Below are 16,604 nucleotides of genomic sequence, written 5' to 3'. Positions count from 1 at the left end.
ATGGGTGTGAGCAGTGTCCCCCACTGCATGGGACCATCAGACCCCCCAGCAGAACATGGTACTGGGTACAAAGCATCAGCTTTTCAGTGGAAAGAATTGGTTTGGGAAGGAAGAGTTGGGTGTGGGCTGGATGTAAATTAGCGCTGAGAGGGCAGGAAAGCAAGAGAGCTGAGAACAAAAAGGGAGATGTAAAGCAAGAGCAAAGAAATAGGAGGGCAAAGATAGCAGGAAGAGGAAGGAAAGAGTGGGTGAGAAAGTGGGAACAACTCTTAGTCTTTGGGTTCTGGCAAACAGCCTGTTACCAGGGCAGGGCAGGGCAGGGCAGAGCAGGGCAGGGCTTTCTCTTTAAGTCATTTTTCAGTCCAAACAAAAGCAAATTTAGAAAAATAAAATAAAAACAAGAGCAGAGGTCATTCCCCTTCTCTTCCTCCCAATTCACATCAAAAAGTGATTTCTCTCCCCAACTCTTTCCAAATTTTCTGGGTTGGTTGGTTGTCTTTTTTTTTTAAATGAAAAAGCCACCTATTCCAAGCAGATCTCCATTTGTGAGACATAGGGTACATCTGAGCTTGGAGCGTGTTGTGGGGTGAGTGTGAAATGGGCATTGCACTGTTGTGCTGCAGTGAAGACAAAAACACCTGCATGTATGAGGGAGCTCTTTAAGTGGTATCTAGCAGCAGTAGGCATTCAGACCAACTTGGCGTTCAAACTTAATTACCAGAAAAATGCTGTACATTATGAAGATTTAAATCATTTAACAAGCCTTGTGTGAGTCTTAATGCTATTTTACGACTGCCTTTTTCCTTTTCTTTTCATTCAGTAGGACAAAAGCAGTGCTTAGCACGGAATCCCGGGCAGGGATCTCCTGTTTTGCAGAAAGCACGGTGCACTTTGCAGTAGAAGGATAATGATGAGGTGGTTTGCTCCTATCCCCAAACCTGGAATCTGCCTAGTGCACTGCGTGCAGCAGCTGCTTGGGATCATTTCTGTTCGGCACCGTGGTATGTTCAGGCCTAAAGAAACAGCTGTAGGGCGGAGAAAGAGGGAATGTTTTAGGCTGAAGGAGCAAATCAGATGCAGAGGTCAATGTCAGCCTAGTGCTTGGTCACCCCTCGTCTCAAGTGCTCCGCTGTGGGCTCACAGTGGTCCCCACACAGAGTAACAGCCCTGCACAAATCCTGCGTGTTAAGCATGCATCAGAGCTATGATGTATGTGGCTCCCTAGGCGGTAAAGATCTAATTCCACCTTCTGCTGAAATAGCCTAATTTAGTCCATCAGCTTTTCTGTATGGCCAATCTCTCTGCGGTGATCTGGGATGTGAGCCCGCTGGATTTACAGATCCTTTGCTTTTTTTAACTAGATATTATCTAAGGACTTGCGCTTTGATGTTTCTGTCTTTTTGGAAGCAGTTTTTATTTTATTTTTTTCTAATTGATCCCTAATATTTCCACCATCCCGAAGAATACTCCATCACTTTCTGACTCCCGTATGAGATGAGCGCTTCATCAGGTGCCTCCTGCAGCAGGCATCCCATGCCTTGCGTGTCCTGTAAAGAGGATTTTCTCGGATCAGTGGGAAATCTCAGATTCTCATTCTGGTCCACGTGCTCTCTGCAGGTAGCCCTTCCAATGGCGTGGTTAAATTGGCCCCGATGCAACACCCTCTGCAGGTCAGCAAACTCATGGTGCCAGCAGCACTGTAGCAGAACAAAGCAGAAGCAGATCTGCATTAGCAATGAATTCATTAAGCGCTTGTATTTTCATGGAAATCTGATGCTATTTCATCTAATCAAAGATGGTGCTTTTTCCCCAAAGTCTTATGTCTCAATCTACAACTGACACGCTGTGAAATATCTGAAATCCACTTGAAAGCCCGTGGGATCATCACTGAATTCCACAGCCTTGTAACATATGCAATTACACTGAGATACGCAGAAATTGCTGTCTTTTTTTTCACAGTCTTTTCTTTTCATTCTGTAGCAAGCATATTTGCACCAACTGGAGAACTTAATTCTCACCCAAAAGACTCTTTGTTCCTTTTTTTGCCAACAGCTTTTATGATTGTCTGCTGTTTCACAGACTGTGTATACATCCAGCGCTGTGACTTAACTGTTTCCAGATTTTCTGGATTCTTACTCTTGAGAAAAAGAAAAAAAAAAAGAGAGAGAGAGAGAGAGAAATGATATTAATATTGTGGAAAATCTGTTACCGTCACTTTTTCATCACATCATCTCCAGATTTTGACCTGTGAAGTGTGTGCCTCCGAGATGCTCTGAAGGATGGATTGTCCCCCCCCGTTGAACTTGCAGCTAGGTTCTAAAACTCAACATCTGCATCTGCCTTTGCCGTTGGAGGCGGTGCTGATCTTGTTTGCCCTGCTGCTCCTGGTCACTCTCTGCATCCCTTCATTTATGGGCAGGTGGGCGGTAATGGCAGGGCTGCTCCCCTGGCTCCTCAGTTGGGTCCCCCAGGTGAAACAAGCCCCAGCGAGGCGGGAGAGCCTGCAAATCTGTTCCACGCAGACTGAGAGGAAGAAGAAAAGCCAGCATTCATCATTCAAAAGATAAACATTTGACAGCACAGCTTGACTGTGTCAGGAACACTTCTGTTTTAATAGTACGCCTGCAAGCTTTCAAAACAAGTGTTTACCTGTCACAATAAACAGTTATGAGTGAAGTACACAAAACACACTAAACTCGGAGCTGGCAAGCATCCAGAAATGCCATGTGCGGTTAAACTCTTGAGCTTGTCATTCCATCCAACATAAATCTCTTCAGTTGTCTTCCGTCTTCTTCTGTGAGCACTGTGGGCCGCCTCTGATTGCCTCGGAGCTGTCTGCTTGGATGCGAGCAGGATCCAGAAGTGCAGCTAGTGCCTGGAGTCCTCTTAAGCTCTAACTCTTACACAGCTGCAACTCACTCCCAGTTGCTGCTGGTGAGACTGGATGCCCTGCTTTGCTCTTTCGAACCTCTGCGAACAAATTGGTATTGCACAAGGTACAAACCGCAGCTTGTCATGGCGTTTTGGACACTGGGAAATCGTAGAATCATTAAGGATGGAAAGACCAATATGATCATCTTAGCCAAACTATCAATCCATGTCTATGACCACTCTAAACCACGTCCCTCAGTGCCACATCTCCACCATTGTCGAACACCTCCAGGGACAGTGACTGCACCACCTCCCTGGGCAGCTTGTGCCAATGCATCACCACTCTCTCTGAGACAAGATTTTTCCTAATGTCCAACGTATGGGTGTTCTTAGGAGAAAGCTAAAGTTGAAGTCATCAGGTTGGAGAAAATGGCTTTGCTCAGGTGCTGAATCAGATCCTGTGTTGCATCTTCTGGTGACTTCAGAGCACCGAGGTGTGCGATGAAGTGTCAGCCCTGGCCGGGGTTGGAGGCTGACATGAGAGGTCAGAAGTTTGCTTGGCTGCAGTTTTCTTGGACCATGCCAAACAGTGAGAATTCCCACTTTTTCAGAGATGTTATTTCACTTCAGAGGACTTCCTGCCAAGCGTAACGCCGTGCAGCATACTGGAAAAAAAGCTAAAGTCAATAAATAGAGCCCGTAAAAATAAAGTCTGGCACTGCGTTTGCACAGGAAACAACTGAGTCTTGCTTTTTTTTTCTTTCTTTTAGCCATTTCAATAGCTTAAAGAAAATCTAGGAGAGCAAGAGGTATTTTCTCCTGGCACTATTTTGCGGCCTTATCTTGCTCAGTAGTGTGGTCTGAGCGGAATGCACTGGTTTCTGATACCAGGGTCCACCTTCTGTCTTCTGATGGAGGAAATCACAGAGTCATAGGGGTTGGAAGAGACTTCTGGAGATCATCAAGTCCGACCTCAATGAGGAACAATAGTTGAAATGGGAATTAGGAATTTCGGACTCGGGGTCCTGGGTTTGGGTTTTGACTCTTCTGTAGTGTAAAACGTGCCAATCCTGGTCATATTGACTCAATGGAAGCAATTCTCAAGTTAGTGTGGTCATTCTGCCACATCCTTCAGGTCTGCATGGTGGTTCCTTGGACTTCAGTGAGGTCTTTTCCAAGGACTGCAGACTCCTGGCTGCTGTGAGTTTGCTGGGACTCACACTGTTCCTCCTCCGTTGAGGGTCACGTGGGACCTCGGTGACAGCTGTCATGCCTCCAGACTTCAGGTGAGCACAGTAAGCAGTGTGCAGTCAGTGATGTCACTTGCCCTACGTCCTGTACCCACAGCAGTCCTGCTGCCCCAAGTCCTGCTCTCTGGGCACTCTCTTGTCCCAAAGGACACACGCTCAGAGCTGTGCTGGTCGGACCTTGCTCTCGCCTCTCCCGCGGGCTCTGTGGGTGGCCTGCTCATTGACTCCCATGCAACGTTTCAAAAGGCCTTGGTTTTGTTCCAGTGCGGAATGCAAAAGGCTTTCAACATCTCAATTGAAACAACAAAAATTCCAGCGCTGGGCTCCCCATTTTCCTTCCAAGAGCAGAGTGAGAGAAAGGAAGGTCTGCCCTTGTTCAGTCCTGGCAAGTCCAATCTAGAGCTGTATAAAAATGCATCTAAAAAAAGGACCTTTCTTCCAATAAATGGCCATTTAATGAATAAAAGAGAAACAATTGAAGTCTGCAGTAATAGAACAATTATGTGCTGTTGTGCGTTCCAGCTGGCTACACATTGAACAGTTCTTACAAATTGCCGGAAACGCGGCAGCACACGGATCCGATATGTTTCAGGACAGTCATTATTAAGAAGAAATACCATGTGTCAATCTCCCAAAGACCTTCGAGGGCATTATCCTCCTAAAATCCCTTAATTACTGCTCTGGGGCTCACATGTGTTCCTGGCCCGCAGCATGCACGAGAGGGGAGTGCTGGCAGCAGTCACCCCGGTGTGATGTTCATTAACTTCCTCAGCCTCTGCTCTTTCCTCTTCTGAGCAGCAGAGGGAAGAAAGCTTGCTAGGAGGCTGCAAAGAGAGCAAGAAGGGTTCCAGGCTGACAGGAGCCATGGTGGGACAGGTAAGGCCACCAGAGCAGCGAAAGTGCAGATGTGAGGTAGGAGGGGAAATATAGACATATGGAATAGAGTAGAAGTGGGAGCAGTGCTACGTGCATCCTCCTTGGCACACATTTCTTTGATATTTAGGTGTATTGGTGTGCTGCTGTACTGATGCCTAAGGTGGGATCTGGGCTTTGCATCGGTGATAACCAAACCTTTTTGGATGGTCCTGTGTGGAGGCTGGAGTTAGACTCAATGATCCCTTCCAACTCGGGATAGTCTACGATTCTGTGGTTTGATTTGATGGCATTTTTGGATGCACAAATAGGAGAAAAGGCGTGGGGGGATACTAAGGTTTGTAACAGGTACAAGGGCTTCAGGCTCTGGAAGGCCCTCACTCAGCTGATTTCATAGCAAGCTTTGGTCATTCAAAAAAGTAAGGTCATGAGGGTTGCTCAGGGCTGGCGAGCACTGATTAAACACGATATAAATACCTCTGCTGCTGTAGATCTGTGGGAAGAATTTAAATGTCTGAAGAGCAGAGGAGTAGGGATTAATGAGCTGTGAAGGAAGGAGATGTATTTAAGGTGTTTGTGAATAGGGAGAGGACGAAGTTCCTGCTCCATATTTAAGATATTAAAGCTACTCTGCAGGTTTTTTTCTTTCAAAAGAAAGCCTGAAATCCCCCGCAGTTCTGAGCACTTGTCAGGGATGTAATGATGGAAATTTTGTCAGCTTCGCTTTGCATAATAGGGATCATTATGCGATGGTAAATTTCTCTGTATGTTCCCTACGTTCCTAATGTGGGAGGAATAAAAAAATTCCTGAGGTTTCTTTTGCAGAGCTTGTCAATGAACACGCTGGGCCAGATTGTCTTCTCATTTGTCAGCGGGGAAAGCTGAGGGGGCTTTATGCAAGCACAACAGTAGGAAATCACAGCGCTGGGACACGGGCGCGTTGTTCCAGATCCCGCCAGCCTCCAATTACTTCTTGCAGAGCTGTATTTAAGTTCCTGCTGGGACGCAGCCCCATCTCTCAGGTGCTATGTGCCAACACTGAGCCGCTCCGTCCCAGAATGGGGCTGAATGGTGGGTGAGCACTTGCCTGGGTGTCAGCTGGGTGAGCTGTCCCAGAAGCTCGTCGCTCATCCCTTCAGTGCTATAGGGCTTTTTAAACACCACAGAAAACCCTCCTGGAAATATAAACTCAATACTTTTTTTTTTTTTTCCCAGACCTTTCCAGAGCTTGAGTGTCCCACATGCTCTGATAACCAGAGCGCAGATTTCTAACCCAGGCTTACCCGCATCACAACTGCCTGCTCGAGCAAAAATATGTCAAAGCTGGCTAATAATAGCAGCGAGGAATTTCAAAGGAGCTTATCTGATTTTAACAACTGGCTCCCCTCTGCTCCTTTGTACATCTCAGGAAGAAATACACGGGGAGGAGTGTCAAGCAGGACTTTACAAAGGAGGGTTAAGCTACTGCAATCTGCAGTCTGCAGAGGGCATGGAGATGCCCCTGGATGAAGGCTGCAGAGGGCAGGGGCACAGCCAGGGGCTGCCAACAGCATCCCACTCCCATCTGGTTCCCGTCCCATCCCACATCTCATCTGTCAGCATAGGGTGCATTTGGGTGTCTGGAGCTGAGAACAGAACCAAACGGCATCCAACAATAATGTTAGTCATCGTCAGAATAAATTAGGCTTTCCAACAGGGAGGGCAAAGTGTCCTTTTGCATGCAGTAAGTAGGTATTTGTTCATAACAATTAGGCTCCATAGCCTAGTTTAGTGCTTAATCAATTTATGTGGTTAGCTAAAGTACTGCAAATGCCCCTAATAAGCAGTGACACCTTGTTCCTAGAGCACTGCTATGTGCTTGCAGAGAAATTACATTTTTAATTATGCCACACAAGCCTAATGGAAAATCTAATTATGACACTGGTATTTTTCAACTTTTTTTACAATTAGTGTATTTTCTGAAATGCAGTTGCAAATGTTGCCTCTGCTGTAGAACTTCAGAAGAGGACATGGATTCTGCTCAGAGTTTGCACAATGCTTCACTTCATTATTTATTAATCACTGCGATGTATTATTTGTAATCTGTCATAAATGTCCTGGTAGTCGATGCAGTAAAATAGGCAAATGGGAGTCGTTGCTCAGTAGGTTCTGCCTGGCCTAAGCCAAACAGTTCTGTAAGCAGTGGAAATAACCGAAGCTGTTCCTTGGGGATCTGTGCTTTGTCTTTTTATTCCCTGATGTCTGATGCAGTGCGATCGCTGACTGAAATGCTTCGCATGGATTCGGGCACTCGCAGGTTTCCTTCATGCCTAATTAGGGCTCGGCTCTAATTGAAGCCTTTTTCTCCACGGGGACAAAGCAAAATAACTTAGTTTGTGGCTTCTCTCCTTCTTCTCCACCCTGCCAGGTGACAAGGTGCTCGCTGGCTTCTCAGGGCAGGCTGCTCCGGGAACTCCAGTCCAGCAGAGTGCTGGAGCACAGACTGCGTGGGACACAAGCTGCTCTTCTCCTGTAATGCAGCCCGCAGTGATTTCTGTGAGAGCTCGGTCGATACTTTTTGTGAATTCAGCCATATTTATATTGCTTTAAAACAGCATGATGCAGCTCAATTGGCTTATTGTTTAACCACGGAGAAAAGCTGGGATTTTCCCTGCTATTCTGGGTTGGTCTAATGCTGCTTCTACTCAATACCCAGCACGAGCACCATCGGGGACAAGGACAGCTGAGCAGTTCTGCTCTTACCCCTTCTGGTGAGGGGCCACCATCCCCCCTTCCCATCTTCATGGGAAGATCAGCCCTGCAGACTCTCCCTTGAGCCACAACAGCTTGCAGGCAGAGGCCAAGATATGCAGTGAGTAGCTCCCAGTTTATTATTAATCAACCAGACCAACCACCCGAGCTTTTCAAAAGAGGGATGTGCCCTCCCTGTCCCTGCATACATTGGGCACTGGGGATGCTCCCCTGAGCTGGTGGGAATTACTGGGCATTAACAGAGGCACATGGTCGTGGGGGAACATCAGTGCCCTGCCTGGGAGCACAGCTCTCTGGACTGGGGGCAAGCTGAGCTTCTCAGGCCAATTTCTTCCAAGAATTGGCAGGGGAAAAAAATCACAGCAACCCACAGGAGTTCTCCTTCTGAGAATGCATTTCAGAGCAGGCCTAAAGCAGCAGGCTATTTCCAACTCATGTTGTCTACGAGGCACAAATACACCCTGAAACTTGACTTGGTCAAACATGTTCTGAATGTGCCTCTCTCCTGCCCCATACATCATCATGATCTATTGAGCAGGGCCAGTCCCACTTTTCTGGCCCCATGTGTGAGGGATCAGAAGCAGAACGTGTTGCTCTGAGCTTCTATTTTTTATTTCTTTGGTTCCTTTAAAACAGTTTGTTCTGCTCGGATGCTCTGCGTCTGCTAATAGATAATGTTATGGGAAGGGCTGTAAAACCTTATCGCTGGAGAGTGCCGCAAATGTGAATGTGTATTAGTGTGCAGAGTCTCTTTTCCTGCACACTTTAAAGCATATTGCACAACTGCAAGTCTCCTGCTATCTTAAATACTCTGCCTGGACCAGACATGATTGCCTTGTGATAGGTGCTTCCATGCAGGCTGGAAAGCAGCTAAGAGCACCACATCAGCTCCCTTCTTCCCCATCACTTTAATCAGAGGCATCTACATTTTCCCAGACATTCTCAGCGATCTGAGGACGGACTATTAAAAACATGTGGAAGGCAGTGAGGTGAGGGGACAGTGCAAGCCAACGCTGGCTGGCTGTCCTCGGTCCGTGGCAATGAAAAACCAATGTTGGGATGGAGCTGAAGGGACTGGCTGGCATGGTGTCCGAGGGAACGGCAGAGCCTGCTGCCCTGCAGGCAGGAGATTGACAGAAATGTAGCTGGAAACTATTTTAGGATTTCCTTGGCTATTTTGATTTACTTTGGCCTAATCCACTTTTTGTGGTTTCATTGCTTGGCTCGTGGAGTGACTATGCACCGCGTTGTCTTACTCAAAGCGCTGCTGCCAGGATGAGGCAATTTTCTTTCAGCAGATCCATCCCCAAAGCTTTCAGAGTGCCTGAGATTACAGAAGATACCCCGTCTGTGCGACTGAATTGGGCTACTGGGCTAAGGCTGCGGCGAGGCCATCCCTGTTTGGATATTAACCAATAGGAACTCACACAGATTAAATTTCATTTGCTGAATTACAGCGATCAGAGCAGTCCCATCAGGTAGAGCTGCAGAGAGCTGGTTTCCTAATCAGTCCTGCAGAACGAGCCTTCATTTCTCATTCCCGTGAGGAGCCCCACGCAGCCCTGCCCAGGGGGTGCCCACCGCAGCCCACTGCTCCGTTTTGCCACCGCATTTATTAACTGGCAGGACAGTGTTATCCCAGCCTGCCATTTGCATCTGTTAGAGGGGAAAACATCGCGGCATGCTCCAGTGCTCTGCTGGGAAAGAACGAGAAAATGCCTCGGAGATAATGGCTTCCTCTGCAGCCCTCATTTTCACAGTGGTTGCAGAGTAAATCTCTGTCCTTGCTGGCCTCTGCGCCGCAGCCCAACTCTGCTCAGAGCGCAGGAGCTCGATTTGTGCCATGCCTTTCACAGAATCAGCTAATGCCTTCTAGCTGAATATTACCCCAATTTTAAGCCCATTAGGCGACAAGAGGATCCAGTGTGGAGCAAATGGAATGGTTTAGAGCATGCTGCGGGGCTGAGGCACTGCGTGTGGATGATACTTGGGAAGAAGAGAGTGAAAAGAAGAATCAGGCTGCCCAGGACCCAACGATGGCCTTGGGTACCTGCAGGGATGGGGCACCCACAGCTCTGGGCAGCGGTGCCAGTGCCTCACTGCTCTCTGAGTAAAGAGCTTTTTCCTCACATCTGACCGAGATCTCCCCTCTTTTAGTTTAAGGCCATCTTCCTTTGTCCTATCACTATCTGCCCATGTACCAAGTAGCTCTTACTCCTGTTTATAAGCTCCCTTCAAGTACTGGAAGGTTGCAGTGAGGTCTTCCCAGAGCCTTTGAACTCTATGAGCTCTGTCCCCGACTTTCCTTGAATCGGGCATCCATCCTGAGCACCTCTCATGGTTAAGGGCTGGGGTTAAGCCAAGTAAGAGCAGGATCTTCCTCAGGCAATGCAGGATAGAGGCCATTCATTGGGTGCCTCTGCTCTGTTTCTCAGCCTCGTTCAGGGATTTGCAAAATTCAACAGTCTGGAGCGGATACACTGGGCAGTGAAGGTGGGAATTGGACACAGGGTTGAGCAGGGCCATGACGCCTACCTGTGGGGGGGACAGTAAGGGAGGAAAGTGGCCGTCCCTTTTCACCCAGCAGTCCTGCCCTCCTCCCAGCTCCACCACAGGCACAAAACCCAATCCACCCCCGTGCCGTGAAAGGAAACAATCTGAATTTATGGGCAATCAACGGCGCTCTCTGCATCAGCATATTTGTGGAAAGTGCCTGTTACAGTTTTGCATAGTTCTAGTGAAAGTGGAGCAGAAATCCAACACGAGGCGGTTTCCAGGAGGGAGGGGGTGAACCAAAAACCTTGGATGAAGTCCAATATTCGAGCAATAAGACCTTAAGAAGCAGGCATCATTATAAGATAATTGACTGTGGAGAGCAGTCACACATCCCAAGGTGAAGCATAGGGCACTTAACATATCAATAAGGTCAATTATCTGATTATGTCAGCTGCCTTAGTGCTGTTATTAACCTATATTGCTCTTATTAACCTTTCTGATGAAGAATCTTTCAAAAATAATTATATTAAAGTACAAATCTCTCAAGTTTAAAATATGTGAATGTTCCATTTCAGTAGTCGTGTGTCATAGGATAATGAACATCTGATTGCCTGCCTGACACAATGAGGTTTTTAATCAGGCTCCCTTCCCCGGGATCAGCGTGCTGGCGATGACAGCCTTCCCCGGGCCGAGGCGGCCTCATGAAAGCGCTGCTGTCATGTTACCAGTGGCGGGATTTAAAATTGAAATGTGAGCAAATAAGACAAGAAATGTAACGAATGTGCAGGGGAGAGGGGGCCTGGGAAAATAACCACTGAAAGCCTCTTCAGTCAATTGCAATTATTAAAGCATACAGCTGGTTCAATTAGCGGTTATGTACATGTGCGTATAGTGTTTATTACCTAGCAGAGCTGATCAAAGAGGAACACACTGCTCATGAAAATTTGTTCATATTCATTTCATCTCTTTTTTTTTTTTTTTTTTTTTGCTACTGCAGAGCATTTTGAAGTACGAAAGCATTTTGCCACAACTTTCAGCCATTCTTTCATCTATCGAGGAATGTGAGTGTTCTAATTTCTGCAGGGGATTACTAATTCATTACAGGCTTTTGGCAAAACCCATGCAAGTTCTGCTCATTACACATTTTGATGACTGTATGTTTCTCTGCGTGTGCTTCTGTACAATAGGTGAAGTATGATTTCATACAGTGTGGCTATTCATTGAGGAAAAAGAGGGCTTTACCCTTACCTGTGACTTATTGGGTTTACGGTTTATTGTGATTTGGTCTTTAAATGGCCACACTGAGCATCCTTTAAAGAGAGAGGGATGTGTCCCTACCTATAGCAGAGGAGTTGGAACTAGGTGATCTGAAAGGTCCCTTCCAACCCAAACCATTCTATGATTCTATGATCCTATGATACTTTTTTTTTGTTTTGCTCCTGGAATTTATCTCCTATTTAAAATCACCGGGCATTTTGAAAAGTTCGGGTTAAGACGTCAGTATGTCTATTTGAGATTGACATGTTGGTCTCTCTCTTTGAAGTACAGGTGAAGAAAACTGTGAGGAGGAGGATCCCATGGAAGGCAAAGCTGAGAAATACTCCTCCAATGAAATACCCACTTATCTTTCCCTGCTGAACTCCCATCTCCAAGATCATCACTATCAGCACAGTGTGTCTGGTACTGGGGAAGAAGAGGTCATTCTGTAGTCACTCCACGTCTTCTCTCGCCCTGTTTTACAAAAAGGAACAGATGATAAAAGCTTATTTCCTTGTTTCCAAGTCCTACTCAGGAGACCCACATTTACTTTTTGCTGTGCATTGGGAATGGTAAAAAGGAACCTGATGGTGTGGGATGAGTCCCCGCAAAGCACTGCCAAACCACTGCTGGGGCAAAATCCAGGCACTTGTGTCAACTTCTCGAGTCACAGCTCCCAGATCCGGAACAGAGCGTGATGTTCTGGTGCTGCTGAGCATTTCTTTTGCAGACCTTTCCTTTTCTATTTCTTCTGATGGGGTTAGTTTTATCCATCAGAGCTACACACGAGGACCTTAGTCACCTTCCTGCTTGGAATTCTGCTGGAGGTGGTCAAGCAGCAAGGGTTTGCACCAGGAGTATTAGGTAGGGCTCTGCTGCTTTTTGAAAAACTCTTCTTAAAGTCTGCAGTGAGTCTATGGATCAGCGGTGTTCGGGGAGTAATAGGAATGATTAGTGCAGCATTGAAAATCAATGTCTGCTGGGAATGTTTCAGCAGTAAACAGAGGGCAATTATCTGAAAAGAGGACTCAAGGAGCACTGCTGTGTCCTGTAAATATTACTCACAGTAAGGAATGTGGGGCCCTTCCCATACAACGTCTGCTTTTACCTCCCACGAAGGTGTCAGAGAGCTGCAGTGACAGTATGTGGGGAGGTTTTCCCTCATTAGCCTTCTGCTAGGGCTGGGATTTGTCACCATTAGGAAATTTGTTGTGTGTGTGTTCCTGCCTCGTGGGGAGCATTTCTATCTGATCACAGTAAGGCCCTCAGCCCATGGAAGCTTTGCCAGCCCTCAGCCCAGGAATGTTGTTGGCACTCAATGCCATCAGCCCAGGCGCCAGCAAATCTCACCCTTCCTCATCTCCAGTTTTCTGAAGACAACCGGAAAGTGCTGGGGCTGCAGTCGGGACAAGTTCAGCATCAACTCCAAAATCTCTTTCTGAAGATCTTTCCTCTTTTAATAATTCACCCTGACAACATCTGCATTGAGGTGCTGTCTCCGGTTTGCGAGTAATGCCAAAAGAAAGCTGTATCAGACAGAGATGAGATGTTTGATTGCGAGACAGATTACCCAGTGGCCTGAAACAGGATAATGCTGCGAGGGATTGAGTCTGCTTCTAAGGCAAAGTCCAACTGAGGCAATTTGCAGGCCTGAATGCTTACATGAATTCATTTCCACATTGCTTCTTGTTTCTGGTGGGTGAGGGAGAGGGAAAATCTGTCGAAAATCTGTTGCTGCTCTCACATCTGAGGATATTCAGTAGTCAGAGGCCACTGAGTATGCAGGAACTAGTCACTGGGCTGTAGGAGATGATCGTAGAATTCTTTGAGTTGGAAGGGACCCATAAAGGCCACCTGGTCCCACTCCCTGCAATGAACAGGGACACCCACAGCTCCATCAGTGCTCAGAGCCCCTCCTGCCTGACCTTGTGTATCTACAATCTGGAAGGAGAAATTGTGAAGCCCAGTGTAGATCCACGCGAAGGTAGGTCTGGGTATTACCCCCTTGGTGTCCTATAGTGTATTGTTTTCACCTTCTGGAGAATATCTTCTGAACACTTACTTTGCTTTTACCAGCAAGGGCAGAAGGACGTGGCAAGGTGTGGGGAAGGGAAGATAAGACACTACAATTTTATTTCCAGTCCTGTGAAAATCTGCACAAGAGCTATCAGAATGGCCTTTTTTTCCCCTTTTGTTCCTCCAGTGCTGAACTGCACTGTACCAACAGCTTTTAATCCTTCAGTCTTTATGTTATTCAGTCATTTGCTGAAAACCTTCCTATTACACCTTCAGTTTCTCAGGGCTGTAGCCATCACTCCCAGCATCGTACAGCTAGCTCTCAGAGAATCTTATCTGGTCTTTGGCGATTTCTATTCTGTTTCTCATTATAGTCTGTAATGGAGCTTTTTGCTCCAATATTTTACACTTCAACCATTTAGATTTGTGTTTCTGAATCAAGGTATCACTTGTTCCCCAGAGGCTATGGGACCTGGATGTGTGAACTTGTTATTTCCTGATGACAATGTTACACAATGCTTGCCCTGGCTTATGCTATAGTTGATATCTCCCAATATCTTCCAGTCCCGTAGTGAAGAAGAAAAGAAAGCATACGATAAGCTCATCTACGAAAGGATCTTGGTGCTCCAGAAAAAGGCAGATGGAATATTGTATATGAAAGGCTCTAATTTAATAAGTGGCACTGGAGGAAACAGAGAAGAAAAAGCCATTTAGGATTGGAAATAGAGAAGTAGAAACCATTTAGAACTGCTGAAATTTCTGCTTCCATCGAGATCAGCGGCCTGAGCTAGCACTTTGAACTTCTCCACATCACCTCTCTTAGCTGTAGCTGTCTGTTCTACAGCCCTCTACCACTGTGCAGAGATGGAGGTTTGCCATCATCCTGCCATTTATTAATCAGGGAGGTTCTTTCTCTTTTTCATTCTATTTTCTCTTTTCCATCCTCTTTAGGAGATGTACATTACACTGTAATGGCTTCACATGGTGACCAGTCATTCCTATTTATAGTGGATATTGTCTGCATGGAATTAGTAGTCTGTAAAATTCTCACAAAGCAGGCACTGTTGAATAGACATGAAGCTTGTTTTAAACAAATGAAGGGATATTAAGCAAACAATGGAATTTCCAGACAGCTATTTGAAATGATAAGGAACTGATGGAATTTTACCTGCACAGGTAAAGCAAATCAGCAGTAATTATACTTGTCTAGCCAGAGGGGTGAGGAGGTTTGGAGGTGGAAAACCACGATACTTGAAACCTCTTTTAAAGACACAGAGCTTGGCTGATTTCCATGGTTTGGAGTATCTGCAAGTAATTGTCTGCACTGTTAACTAAATAAGAGTGTACAGATTCTTTTCTGTTGGGATTTTTCTACAAAAGAGATGTTTTGAGACTTTGTAATGATGTCCCAGTTGGAAGTTGGTTTCATGAGACACGTTACTCATGGGAAAAGGAAATCCTGTGAAGTTCAAGGGAATGTAAAAATGAAGAGCTCTCATCAGCAGAAGAAACCTGGCAGCAGAAAGTTTGAATTCATCCCAGTGGTCACAGAGTGGCTCAGTAAACAGCTGCATCTTCTCTTCCTTTGTTCTGATTTATATGGCTGTGTATTGGTCACAGGAGACACCACCACCATAGCTGCAGGCAGTGATGTACAGCAGCAGATGAGTCTCAAAGACCCCATGGAAGCTGATTTCAGTTCACTTGTGCCTTCCCCTGGATCTGCATGTGTTTTGGACCCCTCAGCACGCAGAACAGTGAGGCACTGCTCCAGGAGCAGGCTCAGTCTCCTGCAATTTTATATCTTCCCTTCTGCTCGCAATAACAACCAGGAAACGTGAAGGCATGGGGAAATGAAAGCCAGTGAGAATGAAATTGCAACATCTGGGTTTGCTTTGGTGTCGATTCATACTTTATCTGCCATTCCCAGTTGTCCTGCACCTTGTGTTCACAGCGCCACGTAGACAGTGCCGGAATAACACTTGAAATTATTATCTGACTATCAAGAGCCATGCTCTGTAGCCAGCATTAGCCTGAGCCCCAAAGCCCAATGAGTTCTCTGTTGGCTGAGCTCAGGGTTGGCCACCAGCAGCAGAGATATCCCCTGCTGCTTCATTAGCATCCTTGTACCATCGGTTATGTGAAGCACTGCCCCTTGTGCAGGGGAGCATGGAAGGCTGCTGCTGGGCAATAGGAAATACTGGAGAGCAGGACTGGTGCAGCACTGGTGAGCAGTGTGGTAGAGTGACACTAAAAACTCAATGCCAGAACCCCGAAGCGCAGCAACGCTCAGCTCTGGGAGCACTCTGTGCCACAGGGTTTACATCATCAGGCCAGTCCTTGCTGTGACTCAGCTGTCACGGCCAAATTACGTGTTTGTTAAAGCGTTCGGTGAATGAGCACTGAATCGTGAGCCGCACAAATATTTGGAGCGACTAACATTCATGCGCTGTTGTTTTTTCATAATAACAAGGACCCCAGGGAGGCCGAGCTCCGGCGACGGGAAATCATGACAGAAAGTTCACAGCTTGGAGTTGTGTAATTTTTTTTCTCCCCCACTGCAGTGAAAACAATTGATCCGTGGGATAAATGGCAGGAACGTGGCTGGGGCTGCTGCTTGCAGCTCCTGGGAGCACTCAGCAGCTCCTGGTGCTGGCCATTGCCTGGTCCCACAGAGCAGAGCTGCAGCTCGGTGTGTCCTTCCTCCTTGAGAGTGGGAGCCAGCAGCACTGGGGAGCCCAGTGGGCACAACTGGAACCTCCATCCCTCCCCACTACACCGGGTTGGGTGCAAAACCCACGTGCATTAGAGCAGTGGCAGGTGTTAAATAGGAGCAGATGTTAATATTGACAAACTGAAGTGGTTAAATGTGGAAATACAGTTCCACTGAGACGTGTGAAGTGAGGCGGTGACCTTCACACCTCACGGATCTGGTCAACAAAAAGGAGCTCAGTCGGACTGCACCAATGTCATGTGCACACCGGGACAAGGGGCAGGTGCTGTGACCCCACAGCTCATCCCTAGTCTATATGGGGTGGCTTCGTGCCTCCCATGGGGAGGGTCTGTTTAAAGATGCTACAAACACCCAAT

General features: G+C 46.8%; 1 long non-coding RNA gene across 2 annotated transcripts; it reads left to right on the top strand.

Moving 5' to 3' along the window:
* On the top strand, nucleotides 4,826-15,740 carry LOC110407810. 2 transcript variants are annotated; one of them, XR_002444043.1, is made up of 3 exons: nucleotides 4,826-4,997; nucleotides 11,239-11,302; nucleotides 11,790-15,740. It is a non-coding gene; the product is annotated as an uncharacterized LOC110407810 (long non-coding RNA). The 2 variants fall into 2 exon arrangements; XR_002444042.1 differs by having other exon boundaries at nucleotides 11,785-15,740.

This window comes from Numida meleagris, chromosome 18 (genome assembly GCF_002078875.1).
Source record: "Numida meleagris isolate 19003 breed g44 Domestic line chromosome 18, NumMel1.0, whole genome shotgun sequence".
Classification (NCBI taxonomy): Eukaryota; Metazoa; Chordata; class Aves; order Galliformes; family Numididae; genus Numida; species Numida meleagris.
This window is presented reverse-complemented; position numbering and strand designations above follow the sequence as displayed.